This window comes from Rana temporaria, chromosome 5, assembly GCF_905171775.1.
Source record: "Rana temporaria chromosome 5, aRanTem1.1, whole genome shotgun sequence".
Classification (NCBI taxonomy): Eukaryota; Metazoa; Chordata; class Amphibia; order Anura; family Ranidae; genus Rana; species Rana temporaria.
The window spans coordinates 408,845,373-408,862,392 of NC_053493.1; the positions used below are offsets into that span (position 1 = coordinate 408,845,373).

At 47.2% G+C, this 17,020-nt stretch overlaps 1 protein-coding gene across 1 annotated transcript in view; it reads right to left on the bottom strand.

Moving 5' to 3' along the window:
• Nucleotides 1-17,020, bottom strand: part of KCNK9 (potassium two pore domain channel subfamily K member 9) — a 206,662-nt gene that overhangs the window by 182,752 nt on the left and 6,890 nt on the right. The window lies entirely within an intron of this gene.

Sequence of the window (17,020 nt, forward strand, 5' to 3'; positions counted from 1 at the left end):
AATGTCAGTTAGGTGTCCGCCGCAATGTCGCAGTCCCGCTAAATATCGCTGGTCGTTAGGCAGAGAGCCAGAGCGGCGATATGTAAACAAGCAGGGCCGTCTTTAATATTGACTGGACCCTGGGCAAACATTTTCTTGGGCCCTCCCGAATCTACTTATCAACTATTTGCGGGCAGTGCAGGCTCAAGGGGAAGCTGCCTTGGGCCCCACAACAATGACTGGGCCCGGGGGCAACTGTCCCTTTTGCCCTTTTTAAAAACGGCCCTGTAAAGAAGGCAGATCGCCCTTCTGACAAGAGGGAAGGCGTGGATCTTGTGTCTCTGCAAAGCAGGGGTTAGGATCTATGTCTTCCCCTAGTAGAAAGCCCCTCCCCACAGTACACTAAAACACTGGCTAGGAACACATTTGATCGCCCCCTAATGTTAACTCTTTCCAAGCCAGTGTCATTAACCACTTGCCGACCTCCTCATGTACATTTACGTCAGCAGAATGGCACGGACAGGCACATGTACGTACCTGTACGTCCTCTGCTTGACGTGGGTCGGGGGTCCGATCGGGACCCCCCCCCCCGTTACGTGCGGTGGTCGGTAAGCCTCGGGGAGCGATCCAGGACGACGGCGCGGCTATTCGTTTATAACCGCCCCCTCGCGATCGCTCCCCGGAGCTGAAGAACGGGGAGAGCCGTATGTAAACACGACTTCCCCGTGCTTCACTGTGGCGGCTGCATCGATCGAGTGACCCCTTTTATAGGGAGACTCGATCGATGATGTCAGTCCTACAGCCACACCCCCCTACAGTTGTAAACACACACTAGGTGAACCCTAACTCCTACAGCGCCCCCTGTGGTTAACTCCCAAACTGCAACTGTCATTTTCACAATAAACAATGCAATTTAAATGCATTTTTTGCTGTGAAAATGACAATGGTCCCAAAAATGTGTCAAAATTGTCCGAAGTGTCCGCCATAATGTCGCAGTCACAAAAAAAATCGCTGATCGCCGCCATTAGTAGTAAAAAAAAAAAAAAAAAAAATGCAATAAAACTATCCCCTATTTTGTAAACGCTATAAATTTTACGCAAACCAATCGATAAACGCTTATTGCGATTTTTTTTTACCAAAAATAGGTAGAAGAATACGTATCGGCCTAAACTGAGGGAAAAAAATATTTATATATGTTTTTGGGGATATTTATTATAGCAAAAAGTAAAAAATATTGCATTTTTTTCAAAATTGACGCTCTATTTTTGTTTATAGCGCAAAAAATAAAAACCGCAGAGGTGATTAAATACCACCAAAAGAAAGCTCTATTTGTGGGGAAAAAAGGACGCCAATTTTGTTTGGGAGCCACGTCGCACGACCGCGCAATTGTCTGTTAAAGCGACGCAGTCCCGAACTGTAAAAACCCCTTGGGTCATTTAGCAGCATATTGGTCCGGTCCTTAAGTGGTTTATACAGTAACAGTGCATATTCTTAGCATTGATCTCTGTATTGGTGTCACTGGTTCCCAAAAAGTGCCAAAAGTGTCAGTTAGTGTCCCGACTGTCCACCACAATATAGCAGTCCCGCTTTAAGTCGCTGATCACCACCATGTCTATAAAAAATTATATAAATATATATCCCATAGTTTGTAGACGCAATGGCAAAGATTCTCAAAGGACTTACGACGGCGTAGCGCCATGTACGCCGTCGTAAGTCGGAATGAGAGCCGTCGTATCTATGCGGCTGATTCTTAGAATCAGTTACGCAAAAAAATTCGGCTAAGATACGAGCGGCGTAAGTCTCTTACGCCGTCGTATCTTAGTTGCATATTTACGCTGGCCGCTAGGTGGTGCTTCCGTAGATTTACGCGTCGAATATGCTAATGAGCTAGATACGCCGATTCACGAACGTACGTGCGCCCGGTGTAGCAAGATACGTTGTTTACGTAAGACATACGCCGGCGTAAAGTTGTCCCTCATAAAGCAGGGGTAAGTCATGTTAGGTATGGACATCGGAAACGTCAGAACAGCGTCGTGTTTTACGTCGTTTGCGTAAGTCGTCCGTGAATGGGGCTGGACGTAATTTACGTTCACGTAGAAAGCATTGACTATTTGCGGCGGAATTTTAAGCATGCGCACTGGGATACGTTCACGGACGGCGCATTCGCCGTTCGTTACAAAACGTCAATCACGTCGGGTCACGATACATTAACATAAAACATGCCCACACTAGCCTACTTTTAATTAGGCGGGCTTACGCCGGCACAGTTACACTACGCCTCCGTAACTTTGGGCGCAAGTTCTTTGAGAATACGGGGCCTGCCTCACTAAGTTACGGCGGCGTAGTGTATCTGAGATACGCTACGCCCGCCTATAGATAGGCGCGTTTTTGAGAATCTGGCCCAATAACTTTTGCACAAACCAATCAATATACGCTTATTGGTATTTTTTTTTTTTTTTTTACCAAAAATTTGTAGCAGAATAGCCTACATTTATCAAGAGATTTGATTTGGTACATTTTTTTTATTGGAAGTTTTATAGCAGAAAGTAAAAAATATTGCTTTTTTTTTACTTTCAACCAGTGTCACCTCTACATTTTTTTCTGGTTACTCCACTTTGGTGTGCAGAGTCTGAACCGATCCTCTGTACTATGGGGGTGGGGGGGGGGGACTGGAGCAGCTGCTCCCTGCAGAGGCGATGAGTGCGTTGCCTGATTCGGTCTCCAGGATATGAGCAGCACTCCCTCCTCCTCCTCCTCCTCCTCCTCCTCCTCCTCTGAGCCGTCAAGCACCCGGCACAGGAGAGAAATCAATGCTAGCTTGGAAAATGACTTCTCTCCTGGTTAATGGTCCGGTTAAAGGATCGACACACATACAGCTGACCAATTTAATATGGATCTCCTGAACAGAAATCCATCTATATTAGGAAACAGATCACAAAGTAGGCTGAATATATAGGAACTAATAGGATACAGAGCCAACATAGCCCACCCAAAACTGAGATCCTGGGTCTGTATACCTGCTGTGCCCATTATGAGGGGTTCTCACCATCCCTGTGCTGAGTTGCCGAGTCTGTACATCATCTGTGCCCATTATGAGGGGTTCTCACCATCCCTGTGCTGAGTTGCCGGGTCTGTACATCATCTGTGCCCATTATGAGGGGTCCTCACCATCCCTGTGCTGAGTTCCCGGGTCTGTACATCATCTGTGCCCATTATAAGGGGTCCTCACCATCCCTGTGCTGAGTTCCCGGGTCTGTACATCACCTTTGCCCATTATGAGGGGTTCCCACCACCCCTGTGCTGAGTTCCCGGGTCTGTACATCATCTGTGCCCATTATGAGGGGTCCTCACCATCCCTGTGCTGAGTTCCCGGGTCTGTAGACCTGCTGTGCCCATTATGAGGGGTCCTCACCATCCCTGTGCTGAGTTCCTGGGTCTGTACACCTGCTGTGCCCATTGTGAGGGGTTCCCACCATCCATGTGCTGAGTTCCTGGGTCTATAAACCTGCTTTGACCATTGTAAAGTGTTTCCACCATTCCTGTGCTGAGTTCCCGGGTCTGTACACCTGCTGTACCCATTATGAGGGGTTCCCACCATCCCTGTGCTGAGTTCCAGGGGTCTGTACATCATCTGTGCCCATTATGAGGGGTTCTCACCATCCCTGTGCTGAGTTCCCAGGTCTGTAGACCTGCTGTACCCATTATGAGGGGTTCCCACCATCCCTGTGCTGAGTTCCCAGGTCTGTACATCATCTGTGCCCATTATGAGGGGTTCTTACCATCCCTGTGCTGAGTTCCCGGGTCTGTACACCTGCTGTGCCCATTATGAGGGGTTCCCACCATCCCTGTGCCGAGTTCCCGGGTCTGTACACCTGCTGTGCCCATTATGAGGGGTTCCCACCATCCCTGTGCCGAGTTCCCGGGTCTGTACACCTGCTGTACCCATTATGAGGGGTTCCCACCATCCCTGTGCCGAGTTCCCGGGTCTGTACATCTGCTGTACCCATTATGAGGGGTTCCCACCATCCCTGTGCTGAGTTCCAGAGTCTGTACATCATCTGTGCCCATTATGAGGGGTTCTCACCATCCCTGTGCTGAATTCCCGGGTCTCTACACCTGCTGTGCCCATTATGAGGGGTTCCCACCATCCCTGTGCTGAGTTCCCGGGTCTCTACACCTGCTGTGCCCATTATGAGGGGTTCCCACCATCCCTGTGCTGAGTTCCAGAGTCTGTACATCATCTGTGCCCATTATGAGGGGTTCCCGCCATCCCTGTGCTGAGTTCCCGGGTCTCTACACCTGCTGTGCCCATTATGAGGGGTTCCCACCATCCCTGTGCTGAGTTCCAGAGTCTGTACATCATCTGTGCCCATTATGAGGGGTTCTCACCATCCCTGTGCTGAATTCCCGGGTCTCTACACCTGCTGTGCCCATTATGAGGGGTCCTCACCATCCCTGTGCTGAGTTCCCGGGTCTGTACACCTTCTGTACCCATTATAAGGGGTTCCCACCACCCCTGTGCTGAGTTTCCAGCTATGCATGTTATGAAGGGTTCCCACCATCCATGTGCTGAGTTCCTGGGTCTATAAACCTGCTTTGACCATTGTGAGGTGTTTCCAACATTCCTGTGCTGAGTTCCCGGGTCTCTACACCTGCTGTGCCCATTATAAGGGGTTCCCTCCATCCCTGTGCCGAGTTCCTAGGTCTTTACACTTCATATGCATGTTAGGAAGGGTTCCCACCATCCCTGAGTCCCCAGGTCTGTAAACCTGCTTTGACCATTATGCACAGGGCCGTCTTTAAGGCAGGGCAAAAGGGAAAGCTGCCCTGGGCCCTGTCATTGTTGTGGGGCCCAAAGCAGCTGCCTCATACTTGCCAACTATCCCAGTTCAAATTCCCTTGTCCCTTCGAAGTTTTAATCCTTTGCTGTGTCCTGATATCTCAGTGTGAAGTGCTGCTACTAATGCTGCCCAGCTCTGTTCTAATTGTTGTGTACAGATGACTCACCTGCAGACCCTGGCCCGGATTCAGATAGCAGTTACGACAGCGTATCTCCGGATACGCCGTCGTAACTCTGAGTTGCGGGGTCGTATCTATGCGACTGATTCATAGAATCAGTTACGCATAGATTTCCCTAAGATCCGACCGGCGTAAGTGTCTTACACCGTCGTATCTTAGGCTGCATATTTACGCTGGCCGCTAGGTGGCGCTTCTGTATATTTACGCGAGGAATATGCAAATTAGGTAGATACGCCGATTCAGAAACGTACGTCCGCCTGGCGCGTTTTTTTTTTACGTCGTTTACGTTAGGCTTTTTCCGGCGTTACCCCTGCTATATGAGGCGCATCCTATGTTAAGTATGGACGTCGTTCCCGCGTCAAATTTTGAAACTTTTACGTTGTTTGCGTAAGTCGTTCGTGAATAGGGCTGTACGTAAGTTACGTTCACATCTAAAGCATTGACGATTCACGGCGTAATTTCGAGCATGCGCACTGGCATTCTTTCACGAACGGCCCATGCGCCATTCGTAAAAAACTTCAAATACGTGGGGTCACAATTAATTTAAATAAAACACGCCCACATCATCCCCATTTGAATTAGGCGGGCTTACGCCGGACCACATACGTTACGCCGCCGTAACTTAGGGCGCAAGTTCTTTCTGAATACGGAACTTGCGCCCTAATTTACGGCGGCGTAACGTATCTGAGATACGTTACGCCTGCCGAGAGATACACCATTATTTCTGAATCCGGGCCCCTGTGTTTACATGTAACTAACCGTCATTCAAATGTAAATAGCGGTGGCATTTATATGTAAATAGCTGAGGCCGGCGGCATTCATATATATATATCATGACCCTGTGCAGTGAAGAGATGATGTGCTGTAACCACTAGCGACCAATCAGTGAGCAGTATTACTGTACAGTAATTTCTAGCAACCAACCAACACAAAGAAAACGTGCTGTAACCTCTAGCAACTAATCAGTGAGCAGTAATGTGTGATGTAACCTCTAGCAACCAGTCAGTAAGTGGTAATGATATGCTGTAACCTCTAGCAACTAATCGCAATCACTGCCTGATCTGATACAGTAAACTGATTTTAAGTCTAGCTGATATTTATTGGATGTCTCAGAGCAGGTGGAGAGCAAAATTGTATGGGGGGGGGGGGGGGGCAAAAAAATGTTTGCCCTGGGTCCAATCAACATTAAAGGCGCTCCTGATTATGCACATAATCCGTTGTGTGTTGTTCCCACCATCTCTGCACTGAAGTCCCAAGGCTGTGCACCAGCTGTGCCCAATACGAGGAGTTCCCACCTTCTCTGCTGGATTTCCATCAAAAATGATATTTTATCACATTGAAATATGTCAAATAAAAACCATCAAACTGAGTTGAATTTTTCCCAGACACAGAAGACAACAGCGCTGTAGCGCACACTGAAATAGAACATAGAAAAGACAGAACATTCATACTGCCATTGCTAAGCAAGTAGCAGTGAAAAATCAATGAGTTTCCACTTCATCTATTCGGCTCGCGGACACGACGGCGGGAAGATCTCCGGTTGCTCTGAGCGGCAATCTGTCCCTTCACACTGCAGACAATTATTCAATATGGTCACTTAGTGAGATGTATATTAATGAGTAATATCTATGTATCCAATCAGTGCTGCATATCCACATACTATTTTCTAGGTGAATTTTTTCAGGCCAGAGTCAATCCCACCAAGTGAGATATTTTGGATACCTGTGGAGTCGGCTGACTTGTCTTTTGTATATGTCTTGATACCAGAGACGGCTGGTGCTCAACATTTTTTGGGGAGGCGCAAACTAACGCAAAAAAAAAAAACAATTGCAGCCTCACTGTGCCCATCACACGCAGCCACTGTGCCCATCAAATGCAGCCACTGTGCCCATCAAATGCAGCCACTGTGCCCATCAAATGCAGCCACTGTGCCCATTAAATGCAGCCACTGTGCCATCAATTGTCACCACTGTGCCATGCCATCAAACGCAGCCACTGTGCCATCAATTGTCACCACTGTGCCATGCCATCAAACACAGCCACTGTGCCATGCCATCAAACGCAGCCACTGTGCCATCAAGTGTCACCACTGTGCCATGCCATCAAACGCAGCCACTGTGCCATCATTTGTCACCACTGTGTCATGCCATCAAACACAGCCACTGTGCCATCAATTGTCACCACTGTGCCATGCCATCATACGTAGCCACTGTGCCATGCCATCAAACGCAGCCACTGTGCCCATGAATTGTCACCACTGTGCCAACTGTCGCCACTGTGCCCTTTAATTGTCGCCACTGTGGCCTTTAATTGTCGCCACTGTGCCAATTGTCACCACTGTGCCAATTGTCACCGCTGTGCCCTGTAAAATGCTGCCCCCCCACCCGGCACTTAACTTTCTGGGGTCGGCCATCCTCCTTCCACGTTCCCTTGATGTCTTCTCCTGGCTTCAGCCAATCAGGTTACCGGTAAACAGAACCGGTGAACCTGATTGGCTGAGACGCCTGTCAGTCTTATCCAAGGAACGCACCCCCCGTGCGTCCCTTGGATAAGTATTTTGAAGACAATGTGCCCATCAAATGCAGCCACTGTGCCCATGAATTGTCACCACTGTGCCAACTGTCGCCACTGTGCCCTATAATTGTCGCCACTGTGCCCTTTAATTGAAGCCACTGTGCCAATTGTCGCCGCTGTGCCCTGTAAAATGCTGCCCCCCCCCCCCCGCCCGGCACTTACCTTTCTGGGGTCGGCCATCCTCCTTCCACGTTCCCTCGATGTCTTCTCCTGGCTTCAGCCAATCAGGTTACCAGTAAACAGCACCGGTGAACCTGATTGGCTGAGACGCCTGTCAGTCTTATCCAAAGAACGCACCCCCCGTGCGTCCCTTGGATAAGTATTTGGAAGCCGATGAGAGCCGCTGGCTCTGATAGCCACTTCCACAGCCAACCAGCTGCCGTTATTCAGATGGCCGGCGCTCACCAGGGGGCCGGCCATCTGAATAGTCGGCGGCAGCGGCGACAATACATAGATTCATGGTAGACTGCAGACCATCAGTGTAAAAGCAGCCTTAGGCCCCTTTGATACGATCGGTCCGACCATCAGGGGCGGACTGACAACTCATGGGGCCCCTGGGCAATAGGAAATTATGGGGCCCCCCAGGCAAGAGATTATGGGGCCACACAGTATACACAGACACACATACAGTATACATACACAGTATACACACACAGTATACATACACACACACATACAGTATACACACACAGTATACATACACATACAGTATACATACACAGTATACACAGACACACACACAGTATACATACACACACATACAGTATACATACACAGTATACACAGACACACACACAGTATACATACACACACATACAGTATACATACACAGTATACACAGACACACACACAGTATACATACACACACATACAGTATACATACACAGTATACACAGACACACATACAGTATACACACACAGTATACATACACACACATACAGTATACATACACAGTATACACACACAGTATACATACACACACATACAGTATACATACACAGTATACACACAATATACACACACAGTATACATACACACACAATACACATACACACTGAAATGGTACTGGAGAGGCGGAGCAGCTATAATCTTGGGATTTTTTTTTAAAACACAGATTTTTACATACTGTCCCTGGTTTTACTGAGGCTGGCAACCCTGATGGGGCCCCCTAATGGCATGGGGCCCTCGGGCAGTGCCTGAGTGCCCAAATGGTCAGTCCGCCCCTGCCCTCCATTCACCTCTATGAAGCAGCAGATGTAAACAGACTTTTGCCCTACCGCCAATCCAATTTGTTAAAAAAAAAAAAAAACGGAAGTGGATCTGTCCCCTTCCATCTGATTAGATCAGAGGGCCCATAGAGTAGATTGTGCTGTGTCTGTTTTGCATATGCTGACTAGACACAGACCTGTCATCTGCCCGCTCCGCTCATTGTGGTCCACGACTGGTTACTAAGTGGCTTAAGTGGCCCTTGGCCTTCAAAAGGTTGGGCACCCCTGCAGTAACCCATTGCAGGGATGGTGGAGGCCCTCATAGCGGGCACAGCAGATGTGCATAACCAGGGACTAAGCGAAAGGAGGGTGGGAGTCCCTTATAATGGGAACAGTTATTGTACAGACCCAGTAAAACATCACAGGGATGGAGGATGCCCTCATAGCGGGCACAGCAGATGTGCATAACCAGGGACTAAGTGCAGGGAGGGTGGGAGTCCATTATAATGGGAACAGTTATTGTGCAGACCCAGGAACCCATCGCAGGGATGGTGGAGGCCCTCATAGCGGGCACAGCAGATGTCCATAACCAGGGACTAAGTGCAGGGATGGTGGGAGTCCCTTATATTGGTACAGTTATTGTGCAGACCCAGTAACCCATCACAGGGATGGAGGAGGCCCTCATAGCGGGCACAGCAGATGTGCATAACCAGGGACTAAGTGCATGGATGGTGGGAGTCCCTTATAATGGGAACAGTTATTGTGCAGACCCGGTAACCCATCACAGGGATGGAGGAGGCCCTCATAGCGGGCACAGCAGATGTGCATAACCAGGGACTAAGTGCAGGGTTGGTGGCACAGCAGATGTACAGAACCAGGAGATCAGTGAAGGAATGGCAGGAGCCCCTCATAATGGGCACAGCAGTTGTGTAGACTTGGAAACCCAACTCAGAGCTAGTGGGAGACCCAATAACCCATAGCAGGGATGGAGGAGACCCTCATAGCGGGCACAGCAGATGTGCAGAACCAGGAAATCAGTGCAGGGATGGCAGGAGCCCCTCATAATGGGCACAGCAGTTGTGTAGACTTGGGAACCCAACACAGAGCTGGTGGGAGACCCAATAACCCATAGCAGGGATGGAGGAGACCCTCATAGCGGGCACAGCAGATGTGCAGAACCAGGAAATCAGTGCAGGGATGGCAGGAGCCCCTCATAATGGGCACAGCAGTTGTGTAAACTTGGGAACCCAACACAGAGATGGTGGGAGGCCCAATAACCCATAGCAGGGATGGAGGAGACCCTCATAGCGGGCACAGCAGATGTGCAGAACCAGGAAATCAGTGCAGGGATGGCAGGAGCCCCTCATAATGGGCACAGCAGTTGTGTAAACTTGGGAACCCAACACAGAGATGGTGGGAGGCCCAACAACCCATAGCAGGGATGGAGGAGCCCCTTATAGTGGGCACAGCAGAAGTGAAGAACCAGGAGATCAGTGCAGGGATGGCAGGAGACCCTCATAATGGGCACAGCAGTTGTGCACAGCAGTTGTGTAGACTTGGGAACCCAACACAGAGATGGTGGGAGGCCCAATAACCCATAGCAGGGATGGAGGAGCCCCTTATAGCGGGCACAACAGATGTGCAGAACCAGGAAATCAGTGCAGGGATGGCAGGAGCCCCTCATAATGGGCACAGCAGTTGTGTAGACTTGGGAACCCAACACAGAGATGGTGGGAGGCCCACCTAACAAGTGCAATCAGACTTAGGATCAGAGGGCCAGATTCTGGTAGAAGTGCGGCGGCGTAACGTATCATAGATACGTTACACCGCCGCAAGTTTTCATCGCAAGTGCCTGATTCACAAAGCACTTGCGATGAAAACTACACCGGCGGCCTCCGGCGCAAGGCGGGCCAATTCAAATGGGCGTGTGCCATTTAAATTAGGCGCACTCCCGCGCCGGACCTACAGCACATGCTCCGTTTCTTAACTCCCGCCGTGCTTTGCGTGCCGTGACGTCATTTTTTCGAACGGCGACGCGCGTAGCGTAATTCCGTATTCCCGGACGGCTTACGCAAACGACGTTATTTTTTAAATTTCGACGCGGGAACGACGGCCATACTTTAGACAGCAATACATTTGCTGACTAAAGTTAGGGCACCAAAAACGACGACTAACTTTGCGACGAGAAACTAGACTAGCGGCGACGTAGCGAACGCGAAAATCCGTTTTGGATCCGCCGTAACTCCTAATTTGCATACCCAACGCTGGTTTACGACGCGAACTCCCCCCAGCGGCGGCCGCGATACTGCATCCTAAGATCCGACAGTGTAAAACAATTACACCTGTCGGATCTTATGGATATCTATGCGTAACTGATTCTATGAATCAGTCGCATAGATAGAAACAGGGATACGACGGCGTATCAGGAGATACGACGGCATATCAGGAGATATGCCGTCGTATCTCTTTGGTGAATCTGGCCCAGAGATCTCACCAGTCTCCAAGAAATAGAAATGATCTAGTGGTTTCAGCACCATGGACAGATCCTTTAAACATACCCAGGCTCTATCAAAGGTTTCCAGAGTGTAACTTAAAAATTGTCTGTATGATGAAAAAATAAATAAATAAAGAAATTGCATGCTTTGACCATAAAACCCATCATTTACAGATCACAGCAGAACTCTTGTTGTTAGAAAATGTCATGGCGAGGAATCGCTTAGGCAGCATTTTATGGCAGGCAGGCAGAATTTGTACACATTAGCGTTAATGCTAAACCAGTAATGCCGAGGATGATGTGTTATTGTAGCGTAGAGCGCAAGACAGGCTCCGATTGTAAAAAGGCTGAAGGTGCCAAAAGGTCTACACAGCTGCTGAGCAACTACAAGCCTCAGCATGCCGGTTTACGATGCTAACAATACAAAAGATAATGGTGTTTTTTACTGCAGGTAACAATTCTTGCCATTGTCTCATTACACAATGCAGACAGTGGTAAAGCAACACAATGTAGTGTTGTGTGATCTTTGCAATAACTGGGGTAGATTCAGGTAGATTTGCGCAGTTTTTACGGAGGCGCAGCGCACCGTTTTGCCGCTGCGCCTCCGCAAATTACCTGCGCTACCCTTGATTCACAGAGCAGTAGCTCCTTAAATTGCGTGGGCGCTCCGGCAAAATGCCCGGTGTAAGCGCGCAAAATTTAAATGATCCCGTAGGGGGCGTGGATCATTTAAATTGACGTCATTTGCTTCAAAGTGAACGTGAATGGCGTCCAGCGCCATTCACGATTCACTTACGCAAACTACGTAAATTTCAAATTTCGCGACGCGGGAACGACGGGTATAAGTAGCATTGGCTGCCCCTGCTAATAGCAGGGGCAGCCTTAGGCCCCATACACACGAGAGGATCCATCCGCTGAAAAATCTCAGCGGATCGGTTTCAGCGGATAGATCCCCTGGTGTGTACGTTCCAGCGGATATTTATCCGCGGATATTTCCGAATTCCAGCAGATAAAAATTTGTAGACATGCTAACAAATCTATCCGCTGGAATCGGAACCAGCGGATCGATCCGGTGGTCTGTACAGACTCACCGGATCGATCCGTCCGAACCCATCCCTTGCATGCGTCGTAATGATTCGACGCATGCGTGGATATCCTTATATGACAGCGTCGCGCACGTCGCCGCGTCATCATCGCGGCGACGGCGCGACACGTCACCGCGATGGGAATTCGGCGCGGATTTCAATCCGATGGTGTGTACACTCCATCAGATTAAAATCCGCAGAGGATTTATCCGCGGATTTGGCCCGGCGGACCGTATCCGCGGATAAATCCTATCGTGTGTACCAGGCCTTACGCAAAAACCGACGTATGCAAACAACGTAAACTGCGTACGCAGGGCTCGCGTAGGGTTGTGAATCGGCGTTAGTATGCAATTTGCATACTATACGCTGACCACAACGGGAACGCCACCTAGCGGCCTGCGTAAGAATGCAGCCTAAGATATGACGGCATAAGGAGCCTTATGCCAGTCATTTCTTAGGCTGCAGTCGGCGTATCGAGGTTCCTGAATCAGGAGCATCCGATACGCCGGGGCAAGTAAGCAATTGCGCTGCGTAACTATGGTTACGCAGGCGCAATTGCTCTTTGAATCTACCCCACTGTGTTTTTACACTCTTTGGGTATTCTTCTGCAGAGGAACTACAAATATAAGCAGAAACATATATAGACCCCCCAAGGGGGCAGTAAGCAGAGTTTTAAGGTGCAAAGAATCAATTATACAAAAAATAAATGTATTATTGATACATAAACAGTATACAACGACTTATACAATTAGGGCTATAGATAGCCCACTGGTCATATTACAAAAGAATGGTTGCCTCCAAATATAGGCACAACCTTTGTACCCATTGCCGCTCATTCTAAAGTGTATCATGAGTTGTGGTTATGTAAGAGGATAGATTCTACACAAATCCACATTGCTAATGAATTCTACAGTATCAGTGCATGCTTGATGCAGACCCACCTTCAGGAGAACTACAAGTCTAATAATCCTTTTTAATACAGGCAATTCGAAAACACACTGGGACATTTATTTGATGAATATAAGAAGCTCGTAGCAAAATCATAAGTATTAAAGGTGTTGTAAAGGTAAAAAAAAAAAAAATCCTAAATAGCCTTCTTTACCTTAGTGCAGTCCTCCTTCACTTAAAGGGATTATTAGACTTGTAGTTCCCTAACATACTTAACCACTTGCCGCCCGCCAATGACAAATTGACGTCGGCAAAGTGGTTGTAGAATCCTGACTGGACGTCCAACCACGGCTGATCACGATGTAAACAGGAAGAGCCGTTGACGGCTCTTCCTCACTCGCGTCTGACAGACACGAGTAGAGGAGAGCCGATCGGCGGCTCTCCTGACAGGGGGGGATCGCGCTGATTGTTTATCAGCGCAGCCCCCCCTCAGATCGCCACACTGGACCACCAGGGAAGGGCAAACTGTAAAAAAAAGCCCCCCCCCCCCAAAAAAAATAAAAAATAAAGCTGAAAAAAAAAAAACATAAAAAAAAAAAAAGATGCCAATCAGTGCCCACAAATGGGCACTGACTGGCAACATAGGTGCCGCCCCACAGTGTCCATAAGTGCCACCCCACAGTGTCCATCAGTGCCACCCCACAGTGTCCATCAGTGCCACCCCACAGTGCCCATCCATGCCCAGTGCCCACCTATCAGTGCCCATCTGTGCCACCCATAAGTATCCATCAGTGCCACCCATGAGTGCCCATCTGTGCCGCCTATGAGTGCCCATCAGTGCCGCATACCAGCACCTTATCTGTGCCCGTCAGTACTACCTTATCGATGTCCATCAGTGCCATCTCATCAGTGCCGCCATATCAGTGCCCGTAATTGAAAGAGAAAACTTACTTATTTACAAAAAAATTAACAGAAAAAAATAAAAACGTATTTTCTTTTCAAAATTTTCAGTCTTTTTTTAGTTGTTGCGCAAAAAAAAAAAATCGCAGAGGTGATCAAATACCAGCAAAAGAAAGCTCTATTTGTGGGGAAAAAAGGACGCCAATTTTGTTTGGGTACAGTGTAGCACGACCGCGCAATTGCCATTCAAAGTGCGACAGTGCTGAAAGCTGAAAATTGGCCTGGGCGGGAAGGTGCGTAAGTGCCTGGTATGGAAGTGGTTAAAGGGGTTGTAAATGTAAATATTTTTTTTCCTCAATAGCTTCCTTTACCTTAGTGCAGTCCTCCTTCACTTACCTCATCCTTCCATTTTGCTTTTAAATGTCCTTATTTCTTCTGAGAAATCCTCACTTCCTGTTCTTCTGTCTGTAACTCCACACAGTAATGCGAGGCTTTCTCCCTGATGTGGAGTGTCGTGCTTGCATCCTCCCTTGGACTACAGGAGAGTCAGGACGCCCACTAACACACAGCTCCTTTCTCTATCTAACAACAGAAACCTGGGGAATGCAAAGGTGTTGGTGCACTGATGGACCAATATAAACACCACAGGTGAAGCATAAACATGTCCACTGCCCCCGTCTATAGCTGGCCATAACAGTAAGTAGCATTGGAAGGCTAAAGCTAAAGCCAACACCTTTGCAGCCATTGTGCTATATGCTGGGTGCGTGGTGTGCTCTTGTACCTTTAAAGGAGGGGTGACTTCCCTTCAGTTCACCTGCCCCTGTCTATCCATTAAAATGCATGTGCCTCCACTGTGGGGACGCTCATTGTTTAGTGTTAGGACCACAGATATTACAGGGTGCCTTGGCGCGGCTCTGTGGCTCACGCATGCGTTTGCAAATGCGTGCGGACTGAACCCCTGTTTTTAACGCATACTTTAGACAGGTTAATTGGTTTTCTGCAAGCTGGTCGGTAAGTAGGCTTGGTTTTTCCCTGGGCATTTCCCAGGTTTCTGTTGTTATCTGCTTTAGCCTTCCAATGCTACTTACTGTTATGGCCAGCTATAGACGGGGGCAGTGGACATGTTTATGCTTCACCTGTGGTGTTTATATTGGTCCTTTCTCTATCTGCAACGTAGAGAGTGTCCTGACTCTCCCGTAGTCCAAGGGAGGGGATGAGCACGACACTCCACACCAGGGAGAAAGCCTTGCATTACTGTGTGGAGTTACAGACAGAACAGGAAGTGAGGATTTCTCAGAAGAAATAAGGACATTTAAAAGCAAAATGGAAGGATGAGGTAAGTGAAGGAGGACTGCACTAAGGTAAAGGAAGCTATTTAGGAAAAAAAAAATACATTTACAACCCCTTTAAGTATTTTAGGGAACTACAAGTCTAATAATCCCTTTAATACAGGTAATTCAAACACAAACACACTAGGGACATTTGATGAATATACAAAGCTTGTAGCAAGAATATAAGTATTACTGTGTTGGAGAACTACAAGTCTAAGCCTGCCTTCTGCACAAAAAAAAAAAAAGTATAATTAATTTTCTACGCCGTACCTACTGCAACCAGCAAATGGAATAATGTTAAGAATACAAATGTGATATCTCTCTGCAAGGCTCTTGATTTATAAAAGAATTTGAAATGTGAGCGTAACCACAGCATACATTTTGGAAGCAATCTGCCAGGACAGATTAGACTATATATATATATATATATATATATATAGATAGATAGATAGATAGATAGATAGATAGATAGATAGATAGATAGATAGATAGATAGATACATAGATAGATGTATCTGCCAGGACAGATTAGACTATATATATATATATATATATATATAGATAGATAGATAGATAGATAGATAGATAGATAGATAGATAGATAGATAGATAAATAGATAGATGTATCTGCCAGGACAGATTAGACTATATATATATATATATATATATATATATATATAGATAGATAGATAGATAGATAGATAGATAGATAGATAGATAGATAGATAGATAGATGTATCTGCCAGGACAGATTAGACTATATATATATATATATATATAGATAGATATATATATATATATATACAGATATATATATATAGATATAGATATATATAGATGCATCTATATATATATATATATAGAGAGAGAGAGAGACAGAGAGAGAGCGAGAGATAGATCTATATATATCCAGGGCTGCTTTAATGAGAGGGTACACCTGGGCACTGCCCAGGGGCCCTAGCTGCATGGGGGGCCCCTGCACTTTCCCCAAAGCAGCTGGTCCTTGAGCCCCCACACTGCCCAAAATTGGGGGCCCCATGATGGCACTGAGAGTGATAGATACACAGGGGAGGCAGTCTGCCTCCTACCTACTTGATGTCTGTTTACTGGCACTGTCATTATTGTAGGGGCCCCAGAGCATTACTTTGCCCAGGGGCCCATAATGCTATTAAGACGGCCCTGTATATATCTATATTCAATAGATATATATAGATCTATATACAGTATATATCTATAGATATATAGATATATACCATGTTTCCCCAAAAATAAGACCTAGCATTATTTTCCAGGAGGCCTGCAATACAAGCCCTAACCCAAAAATAAGCCCTAGTTTAAAATTCTTTTAAAATCCTATAATTCACTCTATTACAGTATTATATAATGTACAATGTGTGTGTTTCTGTAATATAATTGCGGGGAAGAGAGCTCCGGCGGGTCACAGAAGCGCAGAGCGGCGCTATAACGAAAGTATTTGGCACAATTATATTACAGAAACACACACATTGTACATTATATAATACTGTGATAGAGTGGATTATA